At 38.0% G+C, this 21801-nt stretch overlaps 1 protein-coding gene across 29 annotated transcripts in view; it reads right to left on the bottom strand.

Moving 5' to 3' along the window:
* The window catches only part of map2 (microtubule-associated protein 2), an 84930-nt gene that overhangs the window by 54190 nt on the left and 8939 nt on the right, over positions 1-21801 (bottom strand). For 8 of the 29 annotated variants that reach the window (XM_078939893.1, XM_078939904.1, XM_078939900.1 and 5 more), the window contains exon 2: positions 16281-16306. The exons of 12 other annotated variants lie outside the window; for them this stretch is intronic. The gene's annotated coding sequence lies outside the window, so the exon portion shown is untranslated. Of the gene's footprint in view, positions 1-5069; positions 5204-16280; positions 16338-21801 lie in introns of those variants that run through there. 9 more of the 29 variants (XM_078939895.1, XM_078939906.1, XM_078939915.1 and 6 more) reach the window with 6 other exon arrangements.

Here is a 21801-nt window from a genome sequence, read left to right as displayed (position 1 = left end):
GGCCACTCCCCAAAATAACTAAAGTCCCACTCCAATTATCTTTTGGTCTTTTAATTATTATGGAGTTTTTAGTCATTAAAATGATTAATCATTTAATCATTCTAGGACATAGTTTCTGCAGAGCAGCACAAGTTCATCAGAAATTCCCTTCAGAGTTCCGTTGGTGCAGTTTGCGTAGCCTACTGACCCAGACTGACAGACCTTTTAAAGGCTCAGAGACCTTTGCAGGTGTTTTTAAGCTACCTAGCTCATAAGAATGCGACACCATGAGTTTCTAACATTAAATTCTTTCACAATTTGTGAGTCTTTTGGGTTTTCATTACCTGTGAACTATAAACATCAAAACTACAAGAATTAAAAAGGTTTAAATATGTGCACAAATGCAGGTCTCTAAAAACTCTACTTTGTTTTCATAAATATTAGAAACTAAAAAAGTGTAGGAATAGAACTTTTGCTTGGAAGAAAAAAAATTGTCACACTTCCAAAATATGGGTTAATTTTTCTGATTAATAAAAAACAAACAGATTTCACATTTTATAGATACAGGTACTTATTCTATTAAGAGAAAAACACAATATTGTCTTCATCTGAAGAAATAATAGTTAAAAAAAAGTTGAGTACTGGTCACCTAATGTTTTTAAGAATAAAATATATATAACACATTTCTAACAATTAACACTTAAGGCCCGTACACACCGGGACGAATATTCGCCAGGCGTTATTCGCCAGCGTTTTTTGTGTTCACACCCAGGCGATTTTCGCTGACGATGAGTGGAGTGAACATGCAATTTCATTCCCTGACATTAGATGGCGCTTAATGTAAAACAGAAATACTCCTGTACACAAGGTGGCGCTGCGCAACTTTACGCTTCTTAAAGTCACTTTTCACTCAGAAGAAGAGAGCAAGTATTTACGCGCTTGTCAGAATCAAACAAAGAAAACATGAATATTTCAAGCATCAGTAGCTCCAACTGGTGCTTGGTTCGGGGATATTTTAGAATGTCCGTCATTATTGCTTCGCGGCTGTGTGTAGACGCTACTTGGCGTCTATCTTCTTCGCTGGTATGTGTGCTCAGCAAGGCAGTTTTGTGTTTGAGCGCCCCCAAGTTGTGTTTTACTGTAACTTCAGAAGCTCCAGACACGTGAGCAAAAGCGCCATTCTCATTGGTCGAGTAGATTTCGACGCAACGCGTCGAAAAAAAAAAACGAACCTGAGGCGTTTTTTTTTTTTGACGCTTTAACGCGTGGTGTTTTTTCGCGTCGGTGTGCACACTCTCGTTGGTGCCCTTTGTTTAGTCACGAGGCGTTAAACGTCGGCGAAAATCGCCGGCGAAATTCGTCCTGGTGTGAACAGGCCTTAAGGTTGTGAAACATGCATTAATGAAAGGTTTGTTACTCCATCAGTAAATGAAGCCAATCATTTGTGGGAGGTTTTTCCGTCTCATCTCTCCAAGAGTCACATTGATCACTGTGATGTATGGTGCTTGCTTGACTCCGACCACTAGGGGGAGTCTGTTTTGTATGGTTCAGGGTGTGTGTGTACAGGAAGAGAAGAACGAACATGGTGGAATAAACAGAGACACGGTTCTGGATAAACTGGCCTCCATGTGTTGTTAATATCAGGTCCAACCACATTACATGGTGTCAGAAGTCAAAGATGGAACAGTTAAAGCCACCGAGCAGTCTGAGTTTTGATGGAAATGTGGCAGAAAACTGGCGGATTTGGATTCAAAAGTTTGAACTATATCTCATCGCGACCGGAATCGCCGAAAAGAGCGATAAAGTGAAGTGTGCAACATTTCTTCACGTCGCTGGAGATGAAGCTATAAAGGTATTTAATACGATGGTCTTTGATGAAGATGTGGATGGATTTGATGGGCTGAAGGAAATGTTCAGAATTTACTGTGAGCCCCGAAAAAACATCACATATCTGAGACACGTTTTCTTTACCAGAGTGCAAGGAGCAAATGAAACAATTGATGCTTATGTGACGGACCTGAAAAACAAAGCAAAGGACTGTGAGTTTGCTCAGCTGACAGATGAGCTGATAAAAGACCGTATAGTCTGTGGAATAACAAATGACACTGTGAGAGCAAGGCTGCTCAGAGAGACTGATTTAAATCTGACAAAGGCTGTGGACATCTGTCGAGCAAGTGAGGTAACGCACACTCACATGAAAGCCCTACATGAGGAAGTAGATGTAGCAGTGCATAAGATAAAAATGACCAGAGTAAAGAAAGCAGCTGGCATGCACTGTGACAATGCCAAAGAGAAAGAAGAGTGTAACAGGTGTGGCTACATCCATGAACCAAAGAAGTGTCCTGCGTATGGAAAAATATGCAATCATTGCAAATTAAAGAATCACTTCAGTCGCAAATGCAAGTCACAAAAACAACAATACAGACCCAGGAAAACAGAGAAAAAGGTGCATGAAGTAGAACAAGCACAGGAAGAGGATGACATGTTTATGGGATGTATAGAAATCAAACCAAGTGAGCCAACAGGTGCAGAGTTTCAGCTGGATGCAGTCTCAACATTGAACACTGATGCTAAGAAATTGACTCAAGAGCTAAAATTTAACAATGGTGTGCTCACTGTGAAGCTTGATACGGGAGCAGAGTGTAACGTGCTGTCAATGAGAGATTTCGAGAAAATAACAAACAAACAGGCAGAGTTACTTACATCAGGAAGTAACCTAGTTACTTACTCTGGCCATGTAATCAAGACAAAGGGCAAGGCAAAGCTCAAGTGTGACTTCAGAGAAAAGGAATATGAGTTAGAATTTCAGATCATAGAAAAAGACTGACCTACTATTCTTGGAAGAGACTCCTGCACAAAGCTAGGACTAATCAGAAGAGTGGACGGTGTAGATAAAGAAAACACTGACATTTTGAGTGAATATGAAGATGTGTTTTCTGGTCTAGGATGTGTTCCAGGACTGCACCACATCCAGCTCAACCCTGATGTGACTCCAGTTATTCACCCACCACGGAAAGTGCCAATAGCGCTGAAGGACAGAATAAAGGCAGAACTGGACAGGATGGAGGATCTTGGAGTAATCACAAAGCAGACCGAGCCTACAGATTGGGTCAACAGCATGGTCACGGTAGTGAAACCCAACAAACTCAGGATCTGCATTGATCCCCAAGATCTAAACAAAGCCATAAAAAGAGAACACTATCCGCTGCGCACAGTTGAAGAAATAACTGCCGAAATGCCAAATGCAAAGGTTTTCTCAATATTGGATGCTAACCATGGTTTCTGGCAGGTGCAGCTAGATGAGGAGAGCTCCAAGTTATGTACCTTCAACACTCCGTATGGACGATACCGATTCCTGCGACTTCCGTTTGGTGTGTCGTCGGCTCCAGAAGTGTTCCAAAAGTGCATTGCACAGAGACTGGAAGGTTTGGAGGGTGTTGTGAACATTGTGGATGATATTTTGGTGTGGGGTGAAGATGAGAAACAGCATGACAGGAGACTGAGAGCACTGATGGACAGAATCAGGGAGATGAACCTGAAGTTAAATAAAGATAAATGTAAGATCAGAAATACAGAGATTGTATATGTTGGTCACATTCTGTCTGCAGAAGGTGTGAAACCTGATCAGGAAAAAGTCAGAGCTATACAGAACATGCGTGAGCCAGAAGACAAAGCAGGACTGCTGAGGTTTCTAGGGATGCTTCAGTATCTGGCAAAGTTTGTTCCTAACCTCTCAGATGTGAGTGCGCCACTCCGGAAGCTCCTTGAGGGTGATGCAGCATGGCATTGGGAAACTGAGCAACAGAAAAGCTTTGAAAAGCTAAAGATGCTTGTCAGCAAAGCTCCAGTTCTCAAGTATTTTGACGTAAAAAAGGAGTTGACGTTATCTGTTGACGCAAGCTCGGAAGGTCTGGGAGCAGTGTTGATCCAGGAAGGACAACCAGTGGCATACGGCTCAAGAGCGCTAACTGACTGTCAGAAAAGGTACGCGCAGATTGAAAAAGAACTTTTGGCAATTGTGTACGGATGTGAAAAGTTTAAACAATATGTGTATGGCAAGACAGTACATGTGGAAACAGACCACAAGCCTCTAGAGACAGTGTTTAAGAAATCGCTGCAGAAGGCTCCGCCGAGACTCCAGAGGATGTTGATGAATCTTCAACCCTATGATCTACGGGTCAGATACAAGCCAGGAAAAGAGCTTTACATCGCAGACACCCTGAGTCGAGCGTACTTGAAAGAAAAAACTGAACAAGTTCTGGAGGATGAACTACAAATTCATCTACTTCGAGCTCAACTGCCGATCACCGAAGAAAAGCTGAACATATTCAGAACACAAACCGCAGAGGATGAAGAACTGCAGCAGGTCATAGATATGGTCCAAGCAGGATGGCCAGCAGAAATACGACATGTACCAGCAGAGATCCGAAAATATTGGACGTTCAGAGAGGAACTTACGTGTTCTGATGGTCTACTTTTCAAGAACACACGACTTGTTGTACCACATAGTCTGAGAGCAGACATGTTGTCAAGAGTTCATGAAGCTCATCTCGGAATAGTCAAGTGCAAGGAACGAGCAAGAGACATCATGTTTTGGCCTCACATGGCTAAACAGATTGAAGATGTTGTGTTGAAGTGTTCTGTTTGTAACACATTCAGGCGGAGTAACACAAAAGAGCCGTTCATCTGCCACGACATTCCAGAGAGGGCCTGGGCAAAAGTTGGAGTAGACTTGTTTCACTATGAGCAAGGTGAATACCTGCTGTGTGTAGACTACTACTCGAAGTACCCAGAAATTGCCAAGCTCACTGGGACCACCAGCAAACATGTGGTAACAGCCCTTAAATCAATGTTTGCAAGACATGGAATTCCAGATGAGGTTGTGTCTGACAATGGTCCACAATTTGGGAGTGCTGAGTTCAGGACATTTGCAGAGAGATGGGAGTTTGTCCACAACACATCTAGTCCTGGATACCCCCAGTCGAATGGACAAAGTGAGAGGGCAATTCAGACAATCAAAAGCTTATTGAAAAAAGCTCAAGAGAGCCAAAGTGATCCTTACATCGCTTTATTGGAATATAGAAACTCACCTTTGGATGGAGTAAAACTGTCCCCTGCCCAACTCCTCATGGGTCGAAGACTGAAAACCAGGCTACCAACATCAGTACAGCTTCTGAAGCCACAGCTGTTTGATAAAGTACACCACCGGATCAAAGAGAGGCAGCTGAAACAGAAGCAGTATTTTGACAGAGGAGCAAAAAGGCTACCACTTCTGATTGAAGGGGAGAAAGTGAGAGTACAAGTAAAAAACAAATGGAAACCAGCAGTCGTTGTGGGAGAACATGACAAACCCAGATCTGTCATAATCAAAACAGAAGATGGAAATATCTATAGGAGAAACCGCCGACACCTGATGAAAACTAGAGAACTGACTTTTCCACAACAAAGCGCTGAAGACATGCAGGATTTTGATCCTGTAACCAGTGCACCCACAGAGACTGACCAAACGCTGGTACCATCACCTGTGACATCACCGGTGACCCCAATGAAAACAGTGGTGACACCAACTGTGAACCCGGATGTAACAGTCAAGAGGTCAAGGTTTGGAAGACTGATTAGACCACCAAAAAGATACTCTCAGTGAAAAACAGCAGTTAAGATGCTGTGGAGTTAATAGAAAATGTTCAAATGTTTAATGTTGATTACACTTTCTGTAGTTGAAGGATAATGTTGCAAGTAAGTGTAAATATGTTATGTTTTCAGTGATATAATATTAGAAGCAGCACAACTTTTAATTTTGTTTCAAAGAACTTACTTTATAAAAGGAACTGCAAAGTCAGAAGGTCTAAAAATTTAATTTACTCATGTAAAAGATCTAAAGGGAAGAGATGTGATGTATGGTGCTTGCTTGACTCCGACCACTAGGGGGAGTCTGTTTTGTATGGTTCAGGGTGTGTGTGTACAGGAAGAGAAGAACGAACATGGTGGAATAAACAGAGACACGGTTCTGGATAAACTGGCCTCCATGTGTTGTTAATATCAGGTCCAACCACATTACAATCACTATAGTAACACATTTTTAAAACAATGGTAACTTAGATTTTAGGATAAAAATTGAAAAAAGCTCATGAGCTGCTGTTTCTTTATAGTCTGTGCATAATTTTATTTTTTACATGTTTTCAATATTCTGTAGATCATACATAATCACAAGTGTTTTATAATCAATCTCTGCATCCGTTTCTTTTTATTGAACATACAGGTTGACCTCAGGAGCCTGTGTTTGTGTTTGTGCAGATACTCTTTTTTTTTTTTTTTAGTTATTCGCTGTTATCAGGGAGAAATTTTTCACCCTGAAAACTAAGCCACAATTAGCAGGTTAACACCAACATTAGAGGCTCAAGACCAAAATCTAAATAAAGCAGAAAGACTTTAAAACTGTCCATTTAAATTTTCAAGACAACATCTAAGACGACTGCCAACAGTTATTGTTTTTGATGGTCTTCCCAGGGTAGTTTTATGCTTTAAAATCGTTATCATTTCTGCAAAGCTTTGTTTCTCTAAAACAGAGTTTTTGCTTTTGGTTAATTTATATTAGTTTTCTAAATATAGCAAATGAAAAAGTAAATGAAAGAGGAGTAAACTGTCTTCAGCAACAATAACAAAAAGGTTCTTGAATTTTGATGAAACTGCACAGTTAAGTACTGACTCTTGACAATCAATCTTTATCCTACTTTTATCAGAATATTTCATTTCAAGAGATGGAAATAGGTACAGTTGATTCAATAAAAATGTAAAAATTATTTTTGAAAAAAAGAAACTAGTTTAAATTTAAAGTTCAATTTTTTACAGACTTACTTCATTTAACCAAACTATTTTTTGTCTGCCTTTCCCTATATTTTCATTTTTTTCTCACAGTTTTACATTTCTCTATCTGAATTATTTTATATTTTTACAATGATGACAATGATTCTTTACACTGCATATTTATCTTTGTTAACACATAGTTTATATAGGTGTGCTGAAGAAACACAAAAGCTCCACCAAAGAGCACATTAATATATTTATTTGAAAACAGGAAAAAAAGAGAAGCTGACCGTAAAAATTTAAAGTTAGATATTGTAGATTTAACAACATTTAATAGGTGTGGAGGCAGACCAGTAGTTCATGTGCAACCTAATTCACATTTGAGTGACTCTGAAAAATGTTGTTCTTCTATTAACAAATGTTAGATATTATAGAAACTAAACATATAACACAAGTTATTCTGTATGTAGCTAAAAACACTTGCATATCTCACTGAAAATGGCTCATCATTAGATGCAATTTTCTGCCCTCTATTAACAGCCCGACTATAATTATGTCCGGCCAAGTGTTTCCAATAAAAATGCAAATGAAAGGCCTTGATGTAAAATGCCATAAGTAATTGAAAGGAAGGCTAAAATGTGAGTAAAATTAAAATTGTACTGAGCAACATGCGTCACAGGCAAGACTAGTTTCTGTGTTTCTTAATTACTAGTTTAAATTTAAACTGCATATATTTATTAAACCGTTTTTCTACCTTTATTAACCCAGAATAGATGATGGTGACATCAATGTGACAGAAAAATATCATAAATGAATTTGGTGGTCCACTTGGTTTGTGGTAAAATACACATAATTGTATTTTCAAGAAATATGTCTGGGTTCTTATGGAATAAGGCCCAAAGTGCTTTACAATCTAAAATTCATTTCACCCAGGCACACACACATTCACACATTGGTGGCAGAGCTGTTGTGCATCCTCTCTGGGTGGGTGGAGGGCTCCTGTCCCAGATGGAGGAGTTTAAGTGTCTTGTGGTCTTGTTCACAAGTTATGAAAGATTGGAGCTTGGGATCGACAGGTGGATTGGTGCGGCATCCACTGTCATGTGGTTGTTGTGTCCCTCCATAGTAGCGAAGAGAGAGCTGTGTGTAAGTGAAGGCCTCAATTTACCGGTCAATCTTTGCTCATGACCTTTGGTCATGACTTAAAGAATAAGGTCCCGAAAACATCCGTCTAAAATGAGTTTTCTCTGTAGGGTGGTTGGGAGCTCCCTTAGAGATAGGGTGAGAAGCTTGGTCACCCAGTATGAACTTGGAGTGTAGCTGCTGCTCCACCTGGTTCAAAACCCTCCTGAATAGCTCCCTGGAAAAGTGTTTTGGGCATGTTCTATCAGGTGGAGACTGCGTGGAAGACCAATAACACACTTTGTTTACTTTGTTGACTACTTTGTCTCTCGGCTAGCCTAGGAACAGCTCGAGATTCCCCTTGAGAAGCTGGAGGAATGGATTGTTTGGACATTGGAAGCTTAGGTACAAAACAAACCAACTGGGGTGCAGAAAATTGGCAGCAAGTCTTCTGGACTGTTGAGTCAAAACCTGAAATATTTGGCTGTTGTTCATTGAAAGGCTTGAGAGCATGACCATAATGAGTATCTGCAGGCAACAATGAAGCACGATGGAGGTGGAGCCAAAGTCACTGGGAACTATCTTCAGTATAAAGAAGAACAAGATGCACTAGAAGTGCTGGGATGGTCCATACAGAGCACTGATCTCAACACTGTCAAGTGTTACTAAGATACCAAGAACAAACAAAAGAATGTGAGAAAGCCTGCACCCACATAAAGCCTGTGGTTAGTTCTCCCCGAGACGAAACAACCAACCAGCTGAGGTCCACCATGACTACAAGTGTTCATAGAAGAATTGATGGCAAAGGGTGGTCACACAGAATCAGATTATTAATTTGATTTCGATTTTTCTTTTGTTCTTTTAATATTTTGCTGATTTAGGAAAAATAGTGACAAACACTTCTAGTATTTCAATGTAATACAGGTATTTTTTAAATCTATATTTATAAATAAAAAACATTTTAATGACAGTTTAATCTGCAAATAAAAAAATTAATTAATTTAGGTTTAATTTAGATTTTTCATTGTAGGTGTTAACTTCTCTGGGCTTGGCAGCATCTGTGCTAGAAAATGTCAGAAAGTACAAAATGCCTCATGGTTAAAAAAAAATAAAAGACTTTCAGCTCAGTTTACAAATAAATAAAACATTGTTTTGGATATGAAAAGGGTTGAAAGTGTTTTAGATTTTGGATGAGACAGTTCTTGATCAAGCTAGTTCCCCATTTTTATAATGACAACATACTTTTAATGTTCTACCCTGCGACAGACTGGCGACCAGTCCAGGGTATCCCTTGCCTACGCCCAAGTGGCCGGGATAGGCTCCGGCAACCCCGTGACCCCGAAAGGGAATAAACGGTCAAGAAGATGAATGATGATGAATGACTTTTAATGTGTTGTACTGTAATTTTAAAGCAACAGCTTAAAATAAACATTCCTTAACAAGGGTAAGAATGTTAAACTTTTTACAAATTTAAATATGTTATTTCTGAAAGAATGTGAAAAATAGCACATTAAAATTGTGTATTTATCGTTATCTTCTGTGTCAGCATGTAGGAAAAAGAATGACAAGTTGATGCCTTATTTGTGGTTTAAGTCTCAATTAAATTCTCCATGAAGTCTGTTGTGAACCAATCTTTGTTTTCTTAGTATAAAATACTCAATTCTAACAAAGATGACAATGACTTTCACTCTTTTTGCTTCCAACTGAAATCACAGGAAGTAACTGTGTTTCAGAGTTTTAAAGTTTTTGTGCATTTATATTATAAAAACTCAAAAAAGAAAACAAAAGACAGGAAAAACTAATCAATGAAATATTCTAAAACCAAGGAATCAGGTGCTTTTTGAAGAGTTGCTCATCATGAAAAGAAACCTTTATTTCTAAAATAGATCCCTTTGAAAAATAATGACATCTTTGGAAAATTAAAATCATCAATAATTCTTTTTGTTTTCAATGCTCAAAAGCTGCAGAGAATTTCACTCTTTTCTTTTAATGTTGACCTCTTCTTTTTTGCCCTTTGTCCCTTTTTTGATGCAACTTCCCATTTACTCACCTGATCATGTAGGCTCACACACTGAGAAAGGATACAAGTGCTGAGAGTGCTTTGTTATGTCCTCTGAGACAGCGCTTCCAGCAGTCACCTGTCAGCCCACATGCTAATGCAGTCTGCAGAGGACTGTGCGCAGCTTTCACCTGCTTAGAAGATTCACTTGATGGACTTATGTGAGGATTATAAAAAATGTGCTGATTCTGTAAGGGTTTAAAGAGAAAAAAAAAAAGTTTTCGTCTTTTGGATTATTTAGTGAAACTGTAAAATTAGCCTTAAGGCAGTTCGAATATGGATTGCAACTATAAATAAAGTTTCAATTTTTAATGACAATTTCATCTGCAAGCTAAGGTCTTTACAACCTGGCTGCATCAATTTTAGAGGAGACAGTTTTTGACTATATGCTCTGCTCCAGTACTGACAGAGAGTTCAACAATTACTGTGTCATTTCATGTCAGCTTGACTAGACCTATATTTAAGGAAAAAGCTTTATCAGAAAAGAATAAGAATATGGAAACAAGTGTTAAAGCAGCTTTTTTAAGTGATTCTTGAAGAATTGAGTTTGAAAGTTCAAAAAAGGAATTTACCTCTATGAGAATTAAGGGTGGCTCTAGCTTCATCATCTGGTTCTGTCATGTCTTTTGCTCAACACATTGATTTTACCCTAAGGATGGCTTTTCGGTTTGTGTCATCCTAAGATCCTAAACTCAGTCTGACATGTCCACCCGCTCCAACATGCTTGCTCGCACCTCTTTACCTCTTTTCCAACCTCTCTGTTGCTCTGGATCTTAAGTACTTAAAATCCTCTACCTTCGTCACCTCTACTCCCTGTAACTTCACCGTTCCACTTGAGTTCCTCTCATTTACGCACAGATATTCTGTCTTGCTGCAGCTGACCTTCATTCCTCTTCTTTCCAGAGCAAACCTCCACCCCTCCAGATGTTACAGATCACAATTTTTTTCTGCAAACATCAGATTCTGTTTAACTTTGCCTGTTAGTCTCTCCATAGCCAAAGCAAACAGAAGGGAGCTTAATTCTGATCCTTGGTGGTCCCACCTTCACCGTGAACTCATCTGTCATACCTACAGCACATCTTAGCTCTTATCCATGGCCTGAACAACTTTACCATACTTTTCTGCCACTCCAGACGTTCTCATCAAACCACAATTCCTCTCTCTCTCTGAACTCAGTTATTGACCTTCTCTACAGGTCCACAAAGACACAATGCTGGTACTTGTGACCTTCTTTCATCTTCTCCAGCAGAATCTTCAAAGTATATGTTGTATCTCTGGTTCTCTTTCTCTGCATGAAGTCATACTGTTACTCACACATCATCACTTCTGACCTCAGCAAAGCTTCTATTCCTCTTTCCCATGACTTCATTGTGTGACTCATCAGTTTTATTGCTGTGTAGTTACTTCAACTCTGCGCGTCTACCTTTTTCATGGGCACCAGAACATTTTACCATTCTTCCAGCACCCTCTCATTCACCTTGATCTTTTTAAACAGTCCAATCAGAAAATCTTCTATCCCCTCTCCTAAACACTCCCATACCTCCACAGGTGTGTTCTCAGGACCAACTGCCTTTTCACTCTTCATCCACTTCAGTGTCTTCCTCACTTCATCTGTTTTGTTTTTGTTACTTTCTGCTCCCAAACTGTAATTTCTTCTACTTCTACTATGAAAACATTTTCTTTCCTCATCAGCTCTTTAAAGTTTTCCATCCATTTTTTCCAAAACACTTGTCAACACAATTACACTCTTGTCCTTGATCACCCTGACCTGCAGGACATCCTTCCAACATCTGTTTCTCTGCCTTACCAGCCTGTACAGATCTGCCTTTCTCTCCTTTGTGTCCAAACTGAGGTGCTGATCCTTAGATACACTTTCTTAGGCCTTTGCCACCTCCACCCTCATCTCTCCTGCCTTCTGTCCTCTCAGTCTCCACATTTTCCTTAGCTAACCTTTTCTTCCAAACACACTTGTGAACTTCTTTATTCCACCACCAAGTCTCCTTATCTGTTTTCCACATGTTAGATTACAGGCTGAGTACCTGCCTGCCATGTCTCTCTGATCACTTTAGTTGTAGCTGTCTCGGCATCTAGGAGGAATCTCATGATCTCCCAGTCTCCCCCCAAAAATCCACACAGCATCATGATTTTTCAACTTCTATCTCTTGGTCCTTTGCTCTACCGATGTCCACTTTATCTTCTTCAACTCCAAAGACATCTTCACGTTACCATCTCATGCTGTCTGCCTACATTTTTAACATCTACACAAGATGTAATCAACTTGCTACTCCATTCTTATGTGTCAATCTATGCTCACCCGTTTTCTGATAAAATATGTTTACCTGTCAAACAAAAATCGATACGCACAATTTATTGCCACAAAAACTAGTGGCGAAGAGGGAATCATTGAACAGTGTGAAAGTAACTGAACTGAGCCACACAAATACATTTTTTCCTGTCTTCTAATGTGATCTTAACTGTTTTAACATTGAAAAAATAATTTTACCTTTCAGAATAGCTCATTAAAATATCATAAAAAGCCATATAGGTAATAATATAATATCAAATAAAAATATACTAGTTCCCTTGGATTAGATTTAAAATAGGGTCAGATTTACAGTAAAATGAAAAACATTCCCCTCAAGTAGCACAACAACAAAAGCAAAACAGATAGGATATTACTGTGACCTCCAAAAAAAACCCATTATTTACCTATTTTATGGGAGTAAATAAAACACTAACATTCATTGGAGATCTTTTAATGAATCAAGCTATTAAAGGTTGACAAACAACAAAATCCTAAAAAAAAATCAGTCTTTAAGACAATACATTCTCTGACGATCAAGTTTTAAATGCTGATATCTAGATTTCCAAAATTCAAAAATGCATTCCCCTTAGGAACACCAGCATAAACAGAATGGTCAGAGAGATGGAGAGAGGAGAAACAAAAGAGCCAAATTCTGACAATGTAAGGAGTCTGGGCCATTACATCACCCCTGCAGGGGCTGACATGATGGACAATACGGTCTCCCTTCATGCCTTTTCTCTGTCCACAGAAGCCAAATGTGAGGGACGTTTGGGGGAAAAAATTCTTCAGTTGTTAGCTTTAAAATAAAGCAACAAACATCCTAAAAAATATATTTCTTTGTCTTTTTTTGACTATGACATTGGAGAATGCCAGCATATCTCTGGGTGGAAGACTAATGTTATAATATTCAGTAATAAAATATAATAATCAGACCAATTTTTGAAATCAACATGAGCCTATACTTTGGTAAAATTAAAGTGTAGGAAATAGCAATTTTGGGAGAAAATAAACTTTGTTTTATTAAAGTTTCAGTCTTGTGATAGAGCACCATTTTGCAGTTAAAAAAAGGACAACTCTAAATTATTTTTCTATCTTAATCTTTCAAAAAACTGCCTTTTCTCAGCAGAGTGAAGATTGTTTCATTAACTGTGCCAGGGCGGCCCATTCCCCCTGCTTAGATTAATACTACAGTATATTGTATTCATTTTGATATCCTAAAAATGAAAAACGATTTTCTATTATTAATATTATGATTACCATTCGCTATAAGTACCATAGTGCATGCAACTTACTATTTACATATTTGAATACAATTTTTAATAACAACTAGAAGGTGTTGCATTTGCAGAAGAAAATGCAGGTTTGAATGCTATATTGCTGAATGAAAATGAACCTTAAAGGGTAATAATTGGCCAAAAAATTAAATAAAGAAACAATCAAAGTTGACCATAAATAAAGTGAAAACAGCACAATAACAAAAAAGATATGTTTGTAAAAAATACAAGCGCAGGGTATCAAACTAGCGAGCTCCTGAACCAAGGCTTCCCCATGTATTTCAATGGAGGCAATCCTGGAATATCTTGAAGTTCAAGGATTTGAAGGGGCAAAGAGTCATAGTTGGAAAAAGCTGACATTTTTATCAGTTGAATGGTTAAAATAGCTCAAAAATTGTAGGAGTTAAGCACCAAAAAATGGCGAAAGATCCTATAATACAGAAACAAAAAAAGAGAAACAGGCAAAAATTGGGTTAAATGCTTTATAGTTTTCAATATAGTTTTCAACCTAATAGAAAGCAGGTTGTTTGGAAATAAGTTAATATAAAAGCTATAACACCTCAATATTTCACCTGAGCAGCAGATTACCAAAAGTTCTTCTTTTTGTTTGAAGTCTTTTTGTTTGGCTTTTACTTAAATGTGGTTCTGCGTTCTGTTTTTGAATTGACTGAAGCATGAGGAGATTTTTTTGAACATGAGTGACTCTAAAACCTTCATTCTGGAAATGACTAGAAGAGAGTAATTTTTACTTCAACCTTTACTTTGTAACATCATTATTGCTTGAATTTATAGTGAGTGTGATATATAATCTAACAGGATCTTGCTTATCCTTTATCAAAAAACATAAAAAGATCCTTCGGGATCTTTCACTTTTCTGATGTAATAGTTAGTGTGGTAAACATGAGGAGCCAGTGAGAAAGGAGAGGCTAAAACTACATTTTCAACCTCAAAAATGCCTGCAGGAAAATGTAACAATGTCTTTCTTTGCAAAGACAGGAAAAAGACAGAGTTTGAAAGCAGTTGTCATTGACAACTGACAAGTATAACCGCTTAAAATTATGTAAGCTCTGAAAATAGGCCTATAAATATGAGGTGCCGTGTAGGACTTAATTCAGAATTACGGCACCTCATATATAAACGTGTCTGTCAAAGGTGGAAAGACTTCCTTCACATGATAGACATAAATGATAGACATTTTCATCCTAGTTATTCTGTAACTAGGAAAACTGAAAAAGTTTTATCTGCAGATAATAAAGAGAAAACTTTTAGTGAAGATCCATAGAAAAGACTTTTGATTCCCAAACAATAATTATATTCTGGCCTCTTATATATATATATATATATATATGAACCTTTAATAAGAAGGACATAGTTTATAATGGAAATACCCAAAAGCTAAAAAACAAACCATAATAATCGTGCAAAATGTGCAAGACATGTTGGTCAACTCTAATATCCTCAATAAGACTGTGTCGTTTTCTAGGACATATTTTCTGCAGAGCAGCTGGATTTAATTGGAAATTTGCCTCTGAGTTGTGGGCGGGACTGTTTGCGCAAGGTAAGTGTAAGGATTCAGTGGTTTGGTTTTGTTCTTGGTCATGTTTATGGTTTTCTTTTTGACAGTCACTCTACTTAAAGGTTCATGATCCATAGCTGTCTTCAGTTCAGTTGATTACCCTCAGCCTATTTAAGTGTCTTGGTTTCTGGTCATCCTTGTCAGGTCATCTGCTCTGTTGTGTCACCAGTTTGGTTCTCCCTTTAGTTTTGTCTTGTTTCAGTTTGTTTGTTTAATGTTTTATTCATGTCACCAAGCCTGCTCTCCTGCTTTTTTTGTCCTCCACCACCAGTTCCTGACAGTAATCCCACATTCACTTAAAGCATTTGGTTTCAAATGTCAGATTCTTTGTGTTTTTGATCAAATATAACAATGCTTGGCAACATAATTAAAAACAGACTGAAGTAAAGACTCCAAAACAAATAATGCCCCTAAAATTCCATTTACAGTGCTCTGTAGTTGATTGCTATTGTGTACAACACAAAATTACTGTACTATTCTGCAGAAACAAAGGGGCAAGAAGGAGACTAACTTCACCTTTCTGAGGATGTACTGACTATCTGTACTTCTCTCTTCTGATTTGCTCCTTTTAGTTGCCAGAGAGGAGACAAAACCTGACACCCAAAATCAATTTTTGAAATTGGGAGAAAATCTATGCTCCCTCCCTCTCTCTCTCTTTTATGGGGTACATGATGTGCTGCATCTCTATGCACCTGACCCACAGGAAAGCCTTACTTCCCAAAAGCACTATTGTCTGGGACTGTCTAGACATGTCCACACACACACACACACGCACACACACACACGCACGCACACAAATCACCAGGCGAACATGCTGTTTTCACAATCAAGCTTGCTACATGACAACATTTAACAAAAATAAATGCAAATATATTTTGACACATGCATTGTCTATTGGATTTTATAGGATAAATGCATCCGTACATTTACGCACATGTTCCAGGATAGCATGGTGACACAAAAGAACAAAGAGACAGTGGGACAGAGAGGTAAGGCATGTTCAGCTCTGCTGCTGGATCTACACTGAGGCAGCAGCTGACTATAGGAACTGGCACAGTGACGCAGCATCTGTGCAGCAGCACCATAAGGCACGCATGGGGGGGGGGGGGGGGGGGTACGGTGAACAAAAAGGACCAAAGAGGGAGAAATATTTCGACTTACCTGACCAGATGAAGTGATGTTTATGGCTTAGGAGAATGAATATCCGTGATCAGAAAGGATAAATGAGCAGAAGGGAGAAATACAGCAGTGAGGAAGAGAAAGACAGACAGAGAAAGGGAGATTAGTACTTCAGGAGTGCACAGGCAGGTGGCACCTCAGTTTACCCACAAACATGGACACACACACCATCAGTGTATCCTCTAATGGAGGGGAAGTAGGGGTGAGAAAACACAGAGTAGCAGCTGAGATGGCAGAGAAAGAAAAACAATAGTCTGCAATCAGATAAGGGAACTCTGTGCTGACTGCTGAAAGCATAAATGTGATATAAGATTGATCGACAACAACAAAAGAAGTGGGAGCTCATCTGTGTGCTTGTTAAACTCATGTGTAACACTAATGCTACCTACATTCACACCACCCTTGGCAATGCACTGTCAAGCAACCACTTTCAATAAAAAGTCCAAGCAAACACGCAGATTTATGCATTTCGGGGTTCTGTGTTTAAAACTCTAGCATTCACACATCGCTACACACATTTTTAAGATTGTTTTTGGTAGGGATTTAATAATTACTTGACCTGATTGGTTATTATTCCAACAATCTAACCACAACAATCTGTCTGAGGCAAGTTGTTGATCAAATCGACCTTTACCATTTTAAAATCAATTCAAAATGAAATAAATCAGTTTTAATCAAGTTTGGAAAATACCATTTGAATTGAGGTACAGAAGGTTTATTATACTGTAACATAATTACAACCAAGTGCATCACAGCAGACAACACACGTAATGACAGCACAAAATTAACAAGCCATCATCACAGTCCAAAATATCTTTAATTTTCTTTATTGTATAAAGAACTGTTCTATACAGTTTAGAGGGGTTTTTTTTCATTCTTTTTCCAGATGATTTACAATATAGTTTCTAATTTGTAAATATCTGTAAAAACCTTTTGAAGGGAGATCATCCTGTTGTGTCTAGAATACAAACCCTAAAAGCTAACACAGTTGAACATTTTTACACCTGTGACCATTCAAGCAAAACACCCAACACTCACTCCTGATCTGCACTATTTGCTACTATACTGCTTCTCTGCACTTTGTTTATAAGATCAAAACGCTCATAATAAATACTGGAAGGTAATCTAATGTGCGGGCACAGTCAGTCCCTGTGGTGAAAGCAAAATCTGCTGCTTCAAACAGCAACCAAAGCTCCTTATGCCAACAGGATGCACACACCAGGAGGCAGAAGGACAAAAAAACACATGCTTCAGGGAGGACAGGGACTGGAAGAATGTGGGAACTAAAAGGAGACATGGATCTGCTTTCAGAGGAACACACTGGTCTCCACCATCAATACAGCTTTTTTTTTTTACTATAACATTCATTTCTGGTGACAATGAGGACAGTCAAACTCCACCTTGTGATTTGTCTTTGATCATGGACTAAACAAATTTATACCACATTCTAAAAGTATCTGTCAGCATCTAACAATATTTTAATTTAAAAAATAACTGTGTTTTGCCTTTAGTCTGTTCATTGTAGTGATTGACTGTAAAACATGCCTTTTTTGAGGATTCATTGATATCAGAAGAGCTTGCAGGACTTTGGCTGCATATCAACAGTGCCAATATCAACCCTGTTGCTAAGCAACATCAAAGCCAAATACGATGGCACAAATCAAAGGCAACCTTTGGCGATGTGTGAACAAGGATGTCACAGTGGAATTGGTCGACATCGTCAACTAATGGACTACTAAAAATTGTCGACGCTAATTTTACACTGTTGAATTTTTTATTCATCATTTTGATTTTAGGAGCCCGCATACCCAATGTGTTTACATCGGGCAAGCACCAGAAATGCAGGTATCAACAGTATTTGCTGTTTATTAGCGCTCATCCACCTCCTAGAATAGGAAGAGGCTCGATCGCTTGGTCAGAAATGTGCAGATCCTTATGTTCTGCCTCTCCTGAAGGGCGTTTCAGTTTGGCCCCTAGGTAGGGCTCTACTATAGCATTACACTTAATTCCAGAAAATTTGAGCAAAAACGGGGCTTTAGACCACGAATGGTTACTTTAAAAAAACTGTTTCCTTAAAAGAGTTTGGAAAATTCCGCGCTGAGTACATAAAGCTGTTCATTTATTTAGCAATGTATGTTTAAGCTGAACAAGCTTTAGCATTAGCCGTCCCATAGGAAATTCCATTATATGTTGACATCAAACTAGTAGACTTTGTTTTACTGCTGTGATGCGAAGGGGCGCCGGAAAAGGAAAGGCATAAAAGATTGATCTCTACTTTTATGGATTGATTATTGATTTATTAAGCTTGGATCCATTCAGATCCATTTCATCAACCTAGCCCTATAATACATGCTTGTTTGTGTATTTTTTACTGTCTAATTATCGCAGCATGTAGCAAACAGAACTAGTTTTTGAAGTCTTAAGGTCCCACTCTGTTCATCTTTTGATCTATTCTAAAAGCGTTCCCAGTGCTTTTATAATTTTGCCATTTTTAGCAGCAATCAAAAAAAACGGCATTGTTTTCTAGGACATAGTTTCTGCAGAGCAGTGACATCACAACAGCTTATTAGTTCAATTATTTCAACTGTTGAAGTAAGAGAAACAATGCTTCAGATTCATACAAATATAAACTGTATTTCTAAAAAAAGCCTCTCCACATTTTCATTTGCTCACCTCATTTACCCCGGTCCTCCTAGTCCTCCTGTCTCTGTTACAGCTCTGTCTCAGCAGTCTGACGCCACGTGTACTGACAAATAAGAGGCCTGCTTGGTCGTTGTCAGACACTGTTGAGCTTCAGATGGGGGTGCTCTTTACAACAAAACAAGTGTTTTCACAGCTTTTTTATGAGTCTGCGTGGGCGGCAACATAAACAGCACCAGTTAATTACAATAGATCACCAGGAGAACCACCTAAGTTCTAAAGAATCTCACCCTTGTAAAAGAAGAAAAAAAAAAAGCAGTGTTAAACGTGAACGCCCGTAGACCACCAACACTCACCAGCAGACATATTTTAGACTGTTTCTAGTTACTCATATGTTCTCTTGTTTTGAAATAGCAAATTCTCAGTTGTTTTTCTGTCGAAGTTTGAAATATGATAACTGTGTCATTTAGGTGAATCCATTTTGTAATTAGAATTTTTTTTTCCTCAGAACAAAAAACTTGCCAAATTGTTTTTTGTTTTGTTTTGAATAAGATAAGATGGTTTCTTATTTCACACTTTAGGATCATGACCCTTCTTTTACAGTCATTATGGGCTATCATATCCGTTAGTCCCAGAGAGTGAGACTATGACATAAATGTACTTCTAAGTCCCAATGAGAGTTGTTTCTGACATGAAGTAATTCTCAGTTGTGCAGGATTTGGGAGATGTGGGGAGATTGTACTTGAATGTTTCTAGACCAAACAGAAGTCCCTTAAGTACACCAATCGTCTTTCCAAAAGCATTCTTAAAATAAGATTTAAGGACCTCAGATTAGTTAATCTGTTATATTTCATCCAGTCTAATTAGCCATTCTCAATAAAGTATTTTTACCATGAGCTGAAGTTGCCTCAGAGTTTTATTTTCAGGTCACCTAAACTACCATATATTTCAGACTATAGGACGCTTTAAGCAAGACAAAACAGTTTTTTGATGTGTTTTGATTAGAGGCACCAGGAGGTAGGTGATTGGTTGAGGGATTGATGGGAAATTTTTGTAGCGAAATCTGGTGTTCAATCATGCATGCCTCTCTTATCTGCAATAAGCAGCCTTTGCAAACATGATGTAAAAATCTTCATTCATCTCAATAATGTTAACTCTCAACATTTTTAAGTTGTAACCCATAAAAAACAAAGCAATACTCACACTTTTATAGTTCATCATATTGAAGAAATGATCTTTAGTATAACATAGTCGACCAGGCTCTTGACTACAGTGGTCGTAAAGCTCCAACAGTCTATCATTGTTTGGTGTTATGAATGAACTTTGTCCCTATTGGAAGATGGCAAAAACCAATATCCCAAAGAAAGGTAAAGATGCGAGCTTGTGCTGAAAAGGCACAAAAAAAGAAAAGAAAGTTCTCATATTCTACAAAAAAGTATTTTCATGTTTTCTCCATCCTAACATTCAAATATTCTCACTGTTCTTTTACAGAATAGCACAAGGGAATGTTTTAATCTAAGCATCCACACACACACACACACTTTATTCAATGCTTTACTTGGAGCACAAAGCAGAAGTTATCATGTGGAAAAACGTATAGTATGACTGGTCCAATGGTGCGCCGTACTTGACTGTGTCTAGGTATCAGTACCTAAGAGACAACCGTCAGGGGAAAGTGGAAGAAGTGAGCCACAGCAGGCAGCACAGCTCCTGATGAATTAATAAAGAGCTAGCAGGCAAGAACCCACAGTTCATGGAGAAGTTTGGTTTCTAGACAACCTCATGGTGTCAGTCAGGCTAAAAATGATAAATATATTTGATCATCTAAAAAGGTTTTATAGTTGAAGTAAAAAAAATAAAATAAAAAGTGTTAACAATTTTTACAAACCATTTATAAAAACGTTTATAAAATTTGAGAAATGCCATCTTTTTAAAATGTCTCACAAATGCTGTTGCAGATTTTATTTTACCCTTGAATAAAAATGTGCTTGAATTAGGATTTCCCAAGATTGGTTTGCCATTTTTGGAAAATTCTCATTCTTATAGTTAGTTATAAAGGTCCTGCACTGGCACTGCAGAGGTACATCCCTAAACAGTTTGTTATGTTGCTTTCATGAAGGGGATTTTAGAGGAATCTATCAATTCTTTCAGAATGTTAATACTTCAACATTGGATTTTAGACCAAAGTCACTTTGTTCAACTTCAAAATCGACAACTTATATAATATTTTCGGGTTTAAAATGCTGTGTTTAAGTACTATTAAACTTTACAGTAAGAGTACACAAATCTTTCTGAGGAGATAGCTTTGTCGTTTATATTAATATTATTTTTGTAATAATACATAATTAGAACAGATAAGGCGTTTTATTATGAAAACAGAAAGCAGTGACAGTCACGTTTATTCTCTGCTGTAAACCCTGTAACATGGGCGCCTGACATTTTTAAAGCACAGCTGGCTTAACCATGGCTCAGCGAATGGCGGCCTACTTGACTATTTTACTTTAATACTTCAAGCTTAATTGTTTAAAGGAGAAACTGTAAAATACATTGTCTGTCATTCAGAATTAGTCATGTGCAGTCCCAAGTCTTTAAGTAATCAATTCACGAGAAATAACACTTCTTCTTCTGCCTGCAAATTCAGCACTTTTATAATTATATAATATTACAATTCAGTTATTAATTACTGCTGAAAGCAAACATGCTTTAAATCAGCTCTAATAACTGTAATGACAAACATGTTTTTCTCCAAGCCCTCTTTTATTTGAGACATCTCACTGATTATAAGCAGCTTCTTCTTTACTTCTTCTACTTTGCAGGTTTCAAACCTGCCCCCACGTCAGAAGAGTGTCAATAAAGCGCACAA

The sequence above is a fragment of the Oryzias latipes genome, chromosome 21, assembly GCF_053564925.1.
Source record: "Oryzias latipes strain Hd-rR chromosome 21, Olatipes_Hd-rR_3.1".
Lineage (NCBI taxonomy): Eukaryota > Metazoa > Chordata > Actinopteri > Beloniformes > Adrianichthyidae > Oryzias > Oryzias latipes.
This window is presented reverse-complemented; position numbering and strand designations above follow the sequence as displayed.